Below are 9,575 nucleotides of genomic sequence, written 5' to 3' on the forward strand. Positions count from 1 at the left end.
GATCCTATAATTGAATTTCGTATGGAATTATTCTTATAGAATTTTTAGCATTCGGAAACTTTTTTATTATTTAAACCACCAAATATTTAATGGGACTACTTTTATTTTTTTTAAACCGAAGTGGAGTTAGGCCAAAATGGTTTCGCCTCATGAATTCTATGCCAGCGCTTTAGCTGTAATAGTAGAAACTCACTAGGTGGATAGAGTAAAATTTATATCATACCAAACTCATTATTAATTCTTATATTTTCTTTAATTGTTGTATCATTTCATTTGAATATGCCAGCAATTAAGAGGGAATTATGAAGTATTTAATGTCACTTCAAATGTATATGGAATTAATCTAACATATAGTATTAACTGATAAAAATTAAAAATTACATGCAACAGTTTATTAAAGAAATTTAAAATCCAGCCATCGGATTTATTATCATTATTTCCGTAGAAATAACTACGCACAAAATTTTAGTTTTCACCGACGGAATGTATTTATAAATTGATTTAGTTATTTTAAATATTAAGATGCTTGTTAATTAAACCAAATCTGTAGTCCACCGAAGTTCGTATTTCATAAACAAATCCATTAAAGTGAATGAAAAATGGAAACACCTATTTTCGGCAGTTTTGATCTACATCTATTACCTTCATGAGAGAAACCAGAAGGGCCTCTGGAAGGGGGCGTTAAGCCGTCAGCATTTATTATGCAGTCGTGGGTGAATTAGATATATTCGAAGTGGAAATGACAGATAAGAACGATATTTGAATCACTGTTCGTGTAGAATTTCATTTTTTTGACACTAATTGTGTGAAGATAGTACGAGTATTCACATCTTCATAGGCTTCAGTTTTCGAGACCTTTTCTTTTATTTTATTCGGGTGGTCTGATCTGTGGATGTAGTCTGGGTTCCAAATAGTTTTCGCTACTGTCAAATTATACCCGCGTGCCCTGAACCCAACAAACATTCATAATTGCGCTCCTTTTCTAACTACTTGGGAGAAATTCCTCAGATTCTTCCAATAAACTCGTCACACTTGATTTACATTAAATTAAAACTTTTTCCAAAAACCGAAATGTATTTTTACAAGTTAATGTGATTTAAGTGAAATTTACATTTGGTGAAATTTGCAATTTACACATTAAATTGAAAATCCTTGCGATGTGTTCCATATTTAGCTTCAACAGTCCATGCATAATAAGGCGAATCCATTTCATTTTTAAACAACCCATCTGATTAAACTAGGGTTTTAGTAAGCTGAATCCGCATATTCTTCTTCTGGTGATGCATGGATGTTTGGGGATAATATATAAGACTAGGTTCAGTTATGATTAACTTAATCCTATTCATTCTGTTTTTTGTAGTACCGTGTTTCCCGTTTATTTTTTCTCAAATACTCATAACCTACTTAAGTTTTTTAATACGTATTATTCGCACCTTATCAATATTTTTATTCATTTTCCCGGAAATCGATCGAATCTTTGGTAGACTATTCATTGAAATACAGACATTTCACAGTTTGAAAGTCATTCACCTGGGCCGAGACTCGAGCCTAAATCCCCTGGATTTTGAGCTAAGTTCTTTGAAATAAAGTTAAGCTTAATATAGTTGACCTAAGATTAAAGCACTCATTAGAAATCGAGTATGACCGGACCCGGTCAAGGCGAATGATTTTTAAACCTTCAAATATCTGAATTTCGATTCTCATCAGCGGATGATACCGTTGGTGTCACTGCCTGTCTGTCGTATATCTTTGAATATCAAACATGCTGAACTCTCTAAACTCGTTGTTCATCCAACGTGACAGCGTAGACGATTAGCTAATAGCATGGTGAACATAATCTTGGGCATTTGCACTCTGAGCGCAGTAAAGGAATATTTATTATTAGCTCAAGCAAATGGCACAGAGGATAACAGAAAATAAGTCTATTTAATTGGGATAATAGCCGTCGCTATGAATAATCATTGGTGTTTAGACGATGAACTATATATCCCCTGTGTATGTTGCATAATTTTAAATTTTTTTCCCCCACTAGCTCAGCAGTCTTCATAAAGAAATAGAGACGGGTGAATGAGATATGATTCTCATTAGATTTTACTCCGATAAGAATCTCATGAGGGATAAATCAAATGAACAATTCTTTCCTGGGGATTATAGGACTGGGAACCATTCATATGACAATGATGTGAACTAGATACGACGTAATCAATCGAGAGTAATCTCTCTTATCCTTCATTTTATCTGGAGGCTAGGACATCAATAATCTTATCCGACCATCAAGGTCATTCTTTATCTCTGGTTTTATGTAGCGAAATCACCGAAGAGCCATAAGAGAAGCACTGCAAGAAACAAGAAGAAAGAAATTGGCCCTATCCAGGCAGATATTTTATATTTATAAAATAATGACTGAGATCAAAATAATAATTGTTGAAAGCGTTGCCGTTGAATCTACCTATCAACGATATTCAGGAGTTGGCAACCCTTAGTCGTGGATCGGAGTAGTATGGTGTACCTCGGAAATTTAGGAAAAACTGCTGATTTAGCTCTACGCCATTGCAATGCAACAAATATAATAAATAGTGAATTGAACGACTATGAGTAGAGGCAATTCATTTTTATATCTAGCCAGCTACAACAAAATACCGAGGGAATATTTCTTTCAAGTATTGCAACTTGCATGGCACCATTCTCCTTTGAAAAACATCCACTACCCTCCTCACAAGTCTTGCTATCCCTGTCTAAAAGGATCATAAGTTAAGGGTCTATATGTTAAGGGAATGTTCTATACCGTCCCCAGTAAATTTCCAAAAAAATGGTCAAATCCGGGTTAGATTCTTTGAAAAGCGGAACGTAATTAATCGAAAAGGCTACAAATAAATTTCTGTGATTTCAACGTAGTTTCCTACTACATATTCAAGATAATGTCATCCCAGTTCACGTCTATATGAGACAAGATGGAGGTTCGTTATCCGATTGCTGTTCATATTGATATTCAATATTAGGAGCACGTATATTGGAAACGTACGGTAAATGTCTTACACCGAGGTAAAAAAATATCATAGAAGCAGATTTCAACAAGGAGGAAAGATTAAGGGTTCCTCCGTCTTACTCAATGGTTTCCATGGATTCCCAAGAGGATCCCAGGACCAAATTGAGAGAGAGGAGATAGAAATGGCATTTGCATTGCTTTTCGGTAATGATATGGTTCAGGTAGCCCGCCTTTTAACATCCCGGATAGTAAATTAAAAATTGCAATATTTAATTTTTCATCAATTATGATATTCCACCATATTACGGCTAAAACGTCTCTTTTCATCCCGGATCTATGGTGTGATAGCGTAGATGGTAAGGTGTTTTGCTATTGTCTGAAGGGACTCGATCCTTTACTGGTTTGGGAACACCAATCAAAACATAGGAAGTGTTGTGTTTTGGTCATAAAAAATACATGAGAAACGAAGAGGTGGAGGAGGAAAAGGACTTGGTCCCTTTACTCTTAAATGTACGAATTTCGTCAACCTTGTAGCTTGATTCGAGTGATCTCTGCCCACTTTTATCAAAACCACTTTCGGGTTACCAGTATCTCCCCCTAGAAGCCTAAGAAACGACGATACTGAAAACAAATGCTAAATTTCGGTGCAAATACTAGCTACGGCATCAATTCGATCCTCGGATAAGATCATATGAAAAGTGGAGGTCACTTATGAAATTTAGCTTCTGTTTATTTGACTATATCATAATCTGAGGTTGATTTTGCAACTAAAATATGACTTTGGAATGCCAACAAATATTTTCAAATCAACTTTGTTCGTGACCACAATGGAACTAGGAATTGGATGGATAATAGAAGGAAAGGCTATCAACAATTTCGGTCGAGCTTGTATCGTAACTATTTCCATTGAGTTGTCACCCTAGGTTAAATGCCTTACCGACCACCAAATCTGCGAGACACGAACTCAAAAAAGGGGCCACACGTGATACTTCACGATATTTTCGATCCTCGCACTTTTTATTATAATATGAATTTTGCTAATTTGAGAGTCGAGGATTTTTTTCTTAATTACTGTTTTATAGGCAAAAAAAGAAAAGAGCTATGCATTCTGAAACGTTTCTTAAGCGAATTTATAAGATGGGGTGAGGAATACCTTGGAACAGAGCTTCCTTGCCCTAAATAGAATTTCACGAACCCGAATGCAGTTCAGCTAAAAGGATCATATTTTGAACCTTAACATATCATTTTAAAATAGAACATTGGCAATATTCTCCCAAAATGTTCTCCAAATAGTGGTTTAAACATGCACATTATTACTCCTAAATCATATTAATAGATTTCCTACAAGTACCTAGCAAAAGGCGTTCCCGCAGGATGCTTTGGCAGGCAGTGGACTGTACTCATGATTACTCACTAGGCATGTCAGTAGAGAGCTGTCTTTGTTAGCCCTATTCATGGCTACATAGGTAATATAATGGATCCTAAGCAGGGAGTGCTCGATATTTTCATTAAGAGCATTTATAATAATACATAATATCAGCTACTATTATCAAAAGGTAGCGTGGCCGAGCGGTCTAAGGCGCTGGATTAAGGCACCAGTCTCTTCGGAGGCGTGGGTTCGAATCCCACCGCTGCCAATTTTTTCGCCTTTACTGTGAAGAGTCTTATTAATACCATGTTTCAATTCCGATTGTGCCTGCTTTGGGTCGTAGAACATGCCCGTAATTCTCTCCCAACCAGCTTTGTTCTTTTGGCGTTAGATTTTGTTCATTGTAATGCATTTAAAAAAATAAAGTTATAACTCGAAACCATTTTGCTAATGGACGTAACGTTTGCATCATATTGATTTCAATAATTTTGTCTCTACCCGAGGCCACATCGATGGCTTTTCTTGAGGATTGTAGGAGTTAACGGAAATCTCTCTGTGGAGAAGGTACTTTCCGTGACTGGTGGAATATAGTTCACCAGAAAATGGCAACTACAATATTTTTATAAAATAGAATAGAAAAATGGTGGCGTTAACGATGGGAGTGCTATCAAAGTTCCCCAATGGTAGATGAAAGGTAAAATAGCACGCAGTGATAACTATTACCATATAATATTATGACATACAATTCAAGGGATTGAAAGTTAAATTGTGTGCAAAAGTGTTCACAAATTAAAAATTCATCCCTGAAGGTAATTCGACAAAACTTTGTAGTTATTACGTATGTCCTGCTTAGTGGCTAAAGAATATTTTAGTTCTAAATGTTGTGGTATATTTTGCGTAATAAACATTTGGTAAGCCGTTTGAACTGGATGCTTTTTTGTAAGTCACCTGGCACGAGGCGACATCCCGGGGTTCCCTTAATATAATTCCACCGTAGCATAGAAATCGTAAATAATCACTAAGTAGCAGCAGATCAAATTACGATCGCGTCCACCGATCATCAGTTCGAATCATTCATGCAGCATGCCAGGGAGAAATATCCTTCCGTGCGACAGACACTTCGGCAAAATAGACCTGGTTCCCCGCAGTCTAGGCACAAAGCCAGCCCATCTACGATCTACCATTCCTTCCCAACCCCTGTCGCGCAAATCCAATCACCCCACAGGATTCATTCGCCAGCAGTTGCACCAGGGTCACTCCGGCCAAACAACGCGTCTGTCCCCTGCCTCTCTATACCCTCATCCCTCCCACGACGCTCTTCAACTGTCATTTCGGGCAGATATGAACACTTGATTTCCAATCAACCCCTCCGTTGCGGGGCGCCCCGGCCGTATGGAGGAGGATAGCAATGGAGCAGTAGCAGCGGGAGTCGATTAACTCTTCCCGCCTCTACTCTCAGACGAACCCTCCCCGTCACTTCGTCCGACCGGCCCGCCCGCATCCATCCTCGTCCATGCGCTACTACGTTCTCCACTTTTATTCACCCCTCTCATCCCCACGCCCAGATCCGCGGCGAACTTGACGACGTTGCTAAAGCAAATCCGCTGGAGTGGAAATAATGAAAAAGTCAACCCGGACTCAGAAAATGCGAAGGCGGTAACGTCCTCAAAGAACCGGATTATGTGGGCATAAGTTCTTTAATATTAATTTCACGAATCGCAAGTACGTTGTCACATCACGATCAGGTCGACATTTAAAATTTACCGAGAGAAATCAGCTCAACAAAAGGAATATTAATACTACCAAGTGCTATAAGTTATTTTTCTCAGGGATGACGTAACAAACGCCAAGGTTTGAAGAAATATCTGTTGACTCGCTCTATGAACTTTTTGAGGATATTATAGAGTGAGAAATGATAGTCACTGATAAGAGGTGTGGAGAACAAGCCTTTACAATAATAGTAATTTGTGGAGGCGATCGACAGCTTAGATCACTGCGCCACATTGAGATGGGTGGATACTTTGGTTGATGTAGGGTATTCTGGGTCTGGGAGAGGCATAGGAAGAAACCCGGCGTCAAAGTTAGCCTACTTATCACGAAAAACACCAAGGGGTCACACAGTTAAACGTCCTTTCCAACGAACGGTAAAATTCTCTTGAAGTGCTCTCCAATTTAGTATATCAAGAAGGGATCGGGTTACCTCTGAAAAATCCTGTTGCCGCTAGAATTCGAACCCCTACCAGACTACCAGCTACCACAACCAACCCAATACCGAAAAAACATTTATTTTTAAGTAACGACGGTTTACCTGAATTTCTTAGGGACTTGAAAAGGTATTTTGTGAAGAATCTTGAAAAAGAGTGTTTTCGGTAAATTAAGGCCAGCAAGGAGATACAGATTTACAGATGAGTTACACGAGCTTAAAGGGTTCCGCATGTAAAAGATGGTATTATAAGGTAATATAAATTCCTTTCAAAACTTTGGAATATAATTATATAACATGGTAACTGAACTAAGGGAACTCCCGTTGAAGGACCCCACTCGCATGAGCTTTCCGCTTCATCTTCTCCCACTTTCCCCTCTCTTGAGGGAACTTCTGAAGAGATCGTTAAGGGATCAAAACAGTGAGAAAGAACTCACAGCGCACTAGCAAAAGCGCTTCGATCACTCAACATGACAACAACCAGCAAGGTTATTTGATTTGACGTGAGCATTAAGGGACCTCGTTCTTGTATGGAGTGTGGGAGTGGGTGAGAATTGGGGTTAGACCGCGGCTTTGGAAGGGTTGGAAGAGATCCATAAGTGTTGTGTGAGACGGCGCTGGCAATTTGACAGGTTTGATGCCGGAATAAGTTAATTTTCCTACCAGCTAGCTACGATGACTAGGCATTATTTTCTCTTCATCCTCTGTTTTTTCCGGTGAAATCTGATGCAAAACTTTATTTATTTTTTCCCTTGCGCTAAGGGCAGCTAACGACTTTCCCCCCAGCAATTAAGTCAGATAAACCTAACTTGTACCCTGTGTCATGAGAGTATCATATTTATTTGCAATGCAGCTTATCATTTAAAATTGTCCATGAAGACACATTTGAAGTAAAAATACCATCATTTTATCAAACCATAAGAGATACTAACTTTCAATTATAATTCTATTGGCCATAGAATGCATTTATGTGTCAAAACTGCCAAGGTTGAATACAGAGTTTTCAAAGAGATTCTTAGAGTACTACACTTATTATATTTCGCGGGATTAATTAATAGTATGCAGAAAGCAGAGTTCGTACTGTTTTACATTGCGGTTACTCGATTGATGCAGATTTCTATGAAAACCATTATACTTAGGAAATTTTTTAATTGCTACCGTAATTATACGAAGAGGAATTGATAAGCCGATAGTTCCTTTCATTTTCACTGACCGCGCAATCAGAAAATAATTTTTTCATCTGAGCCACCTCCCGTTATGACTGCAGAACTTCTCATTGGCCTGTGGATCCCTACCCTGGTGATGTGTGATGGGCTCTTCGAGAGCTTCTCCCCCCCACCTGCTCTTGCATTACAGCTTAGCACCCTCGGTGGTCTTAGTTAAAGGCAAGTAGATCCAGTTCCCAGGTCTCACTCCACCATTTCCACTTTTTAATAAAGGCACAAGTGGTTTCAGATCTCAAATAGCACTGCGCTTGATATAACGAAATCTTACATTAAAACAAATCTATACTAAAATCATCAATTTTCTCTTCCAAGCGCTTCTGTGACAATTTCAGCATCATTCCATTTCACGTGCATAGCCCAACTGAAGCAATAATACGGGGACTTGGAAAAATGCATATTTTGCAGTCCTCATCCATATGTTCCAAGGCCTTTGACCTTTTGGTAAGATCATCCCTCGGCGCGTGTTTGCACGCGCCCAAACACGGACGTGCGTTTCGCCATAAAGTGGGCAGTTTGGTTGTTTTCCGACACCGTAGTCAAAATATCTCACCCCGGGATTTACTAACCTGACGCTTTGGCTTTAAATCATTTCGAGAGGAGAGCTCGACGCTGAAATCCGCGAATCGGATTAGAGAGGATCGAGGCGAAGTGAGGTATTTTTTTTGGGAAGAGTAAATAAATTTAGGGAGGACACGTAGATCCATATTCTCTATTGAAAATTATGATATTTGAAGAAGCGTCAAAACCCATCCATCTGCCAATGAGGATAGGTATCTTTTTATCAGCATTCCTTTGCACTAACAATTTAAAATTAAGTATCTCGTTTCGGCATCATCCAGTTCACTCCAATTAGGTAGATAAATTTGATTAAGGATCCTGAGGCTAGTTATATTTTTTAATTAATTAACTTTAAAAGGATACTTGTGAATTAAACACAATTTTATTCGTATCAGCTCAAAATCAAGATCGATAAAAAACTATATTTCTTAAACCTTATCCTTTCTGTTAATTACAAAAGAAGCACAACTAAACTACGGTGAATACATATATCCTCTAAAAGTTATTCAAGAAATATGATTAGGGACCTTTTCTTTAGTATGATTAGGGACCTTTTCTTTAGAGTCAAATGATGCACTGAACTTAATAATTATTAAAAGATCCCCTATCCAACAGAATTATATTAATGAAAGGACTGCCAAAGGAACCCAAATATTTATGTGTAATTATAACAACTCAAGGGGGTTTCAGGAAATGTAAGTGTACGATCCAGCCAAATTCTCAAAATACACTCAGTGAAATATTAATTGAATATAAAAAAGCTCAAGTAACGGAAAACTATTGGCAAAATATACAATTACGAGACGGAAAAAAATCTGCACAACTAAAAAAAATGGACAGTATTTGAAATGTCAATGAAATTACTCGTATTAAAAGTTACTTGAGGTAAAATGTATGCGCTTTAGTCACATAAGGATAAGAACTAATGTGTAAGAAATTTTATTATAATACTTCTTTACTTATAAAAATTAAAATGTTTGGCGCACACTGATGGCATTGCGGAACTCATACCTTCTCAATGCACTTCAAGTTTTCACTCGGTAAAAATTAGCTCACAAGTCGGGTACAATAAGAGTGAAACGGTAGACTAAACAAGCTCCTATGAACAGTGCATCCCATTTTGGATTCCAGATGATGCAAGAACATACCATTTCCTTTCATTTTAGCCGTTAAAATTAGGCCCAGCCCTCCTCGATTTCAAATATTGGCTTACTCCCGGTGCAAGGGGCAAAG

General features: G+C 38.0%; 1 non-coding gene across 1 annotated transcript; it reads left to right on the plus strand.

Moving 5' to 3' along the window:
* Positions 1 to 4,541: 4,541 nt before the first annotated feature.
* Positions 4,542 to 4,623, plus strand: TRNAL-AAG (transfer RNA leucine (anticodon AAG)). The gene has a single exon. It is a non-coding gene; the product is annotated as a tRNA-Leu (tRNA).
* The last annotated feature ends 4,952 nt before the right edge of the window (positions 4,624 to 9,575 follow it).

This window comes from Hetaerina americana, unplaced genomic scaffold (genome assembly GCF_022747635.1).
Source record: "Hetaerina americana unplaced genomic scaffold, ioHetAmer1.1.p SCAF_50, whole genome shotgun sequence".
Classification (NCBI taxonomy): Eukaryota; Metazoa; Arthropoda; class Insecta; order Odonata; family Calopterygidae; genus Hetaerina; species Hetaerina americana.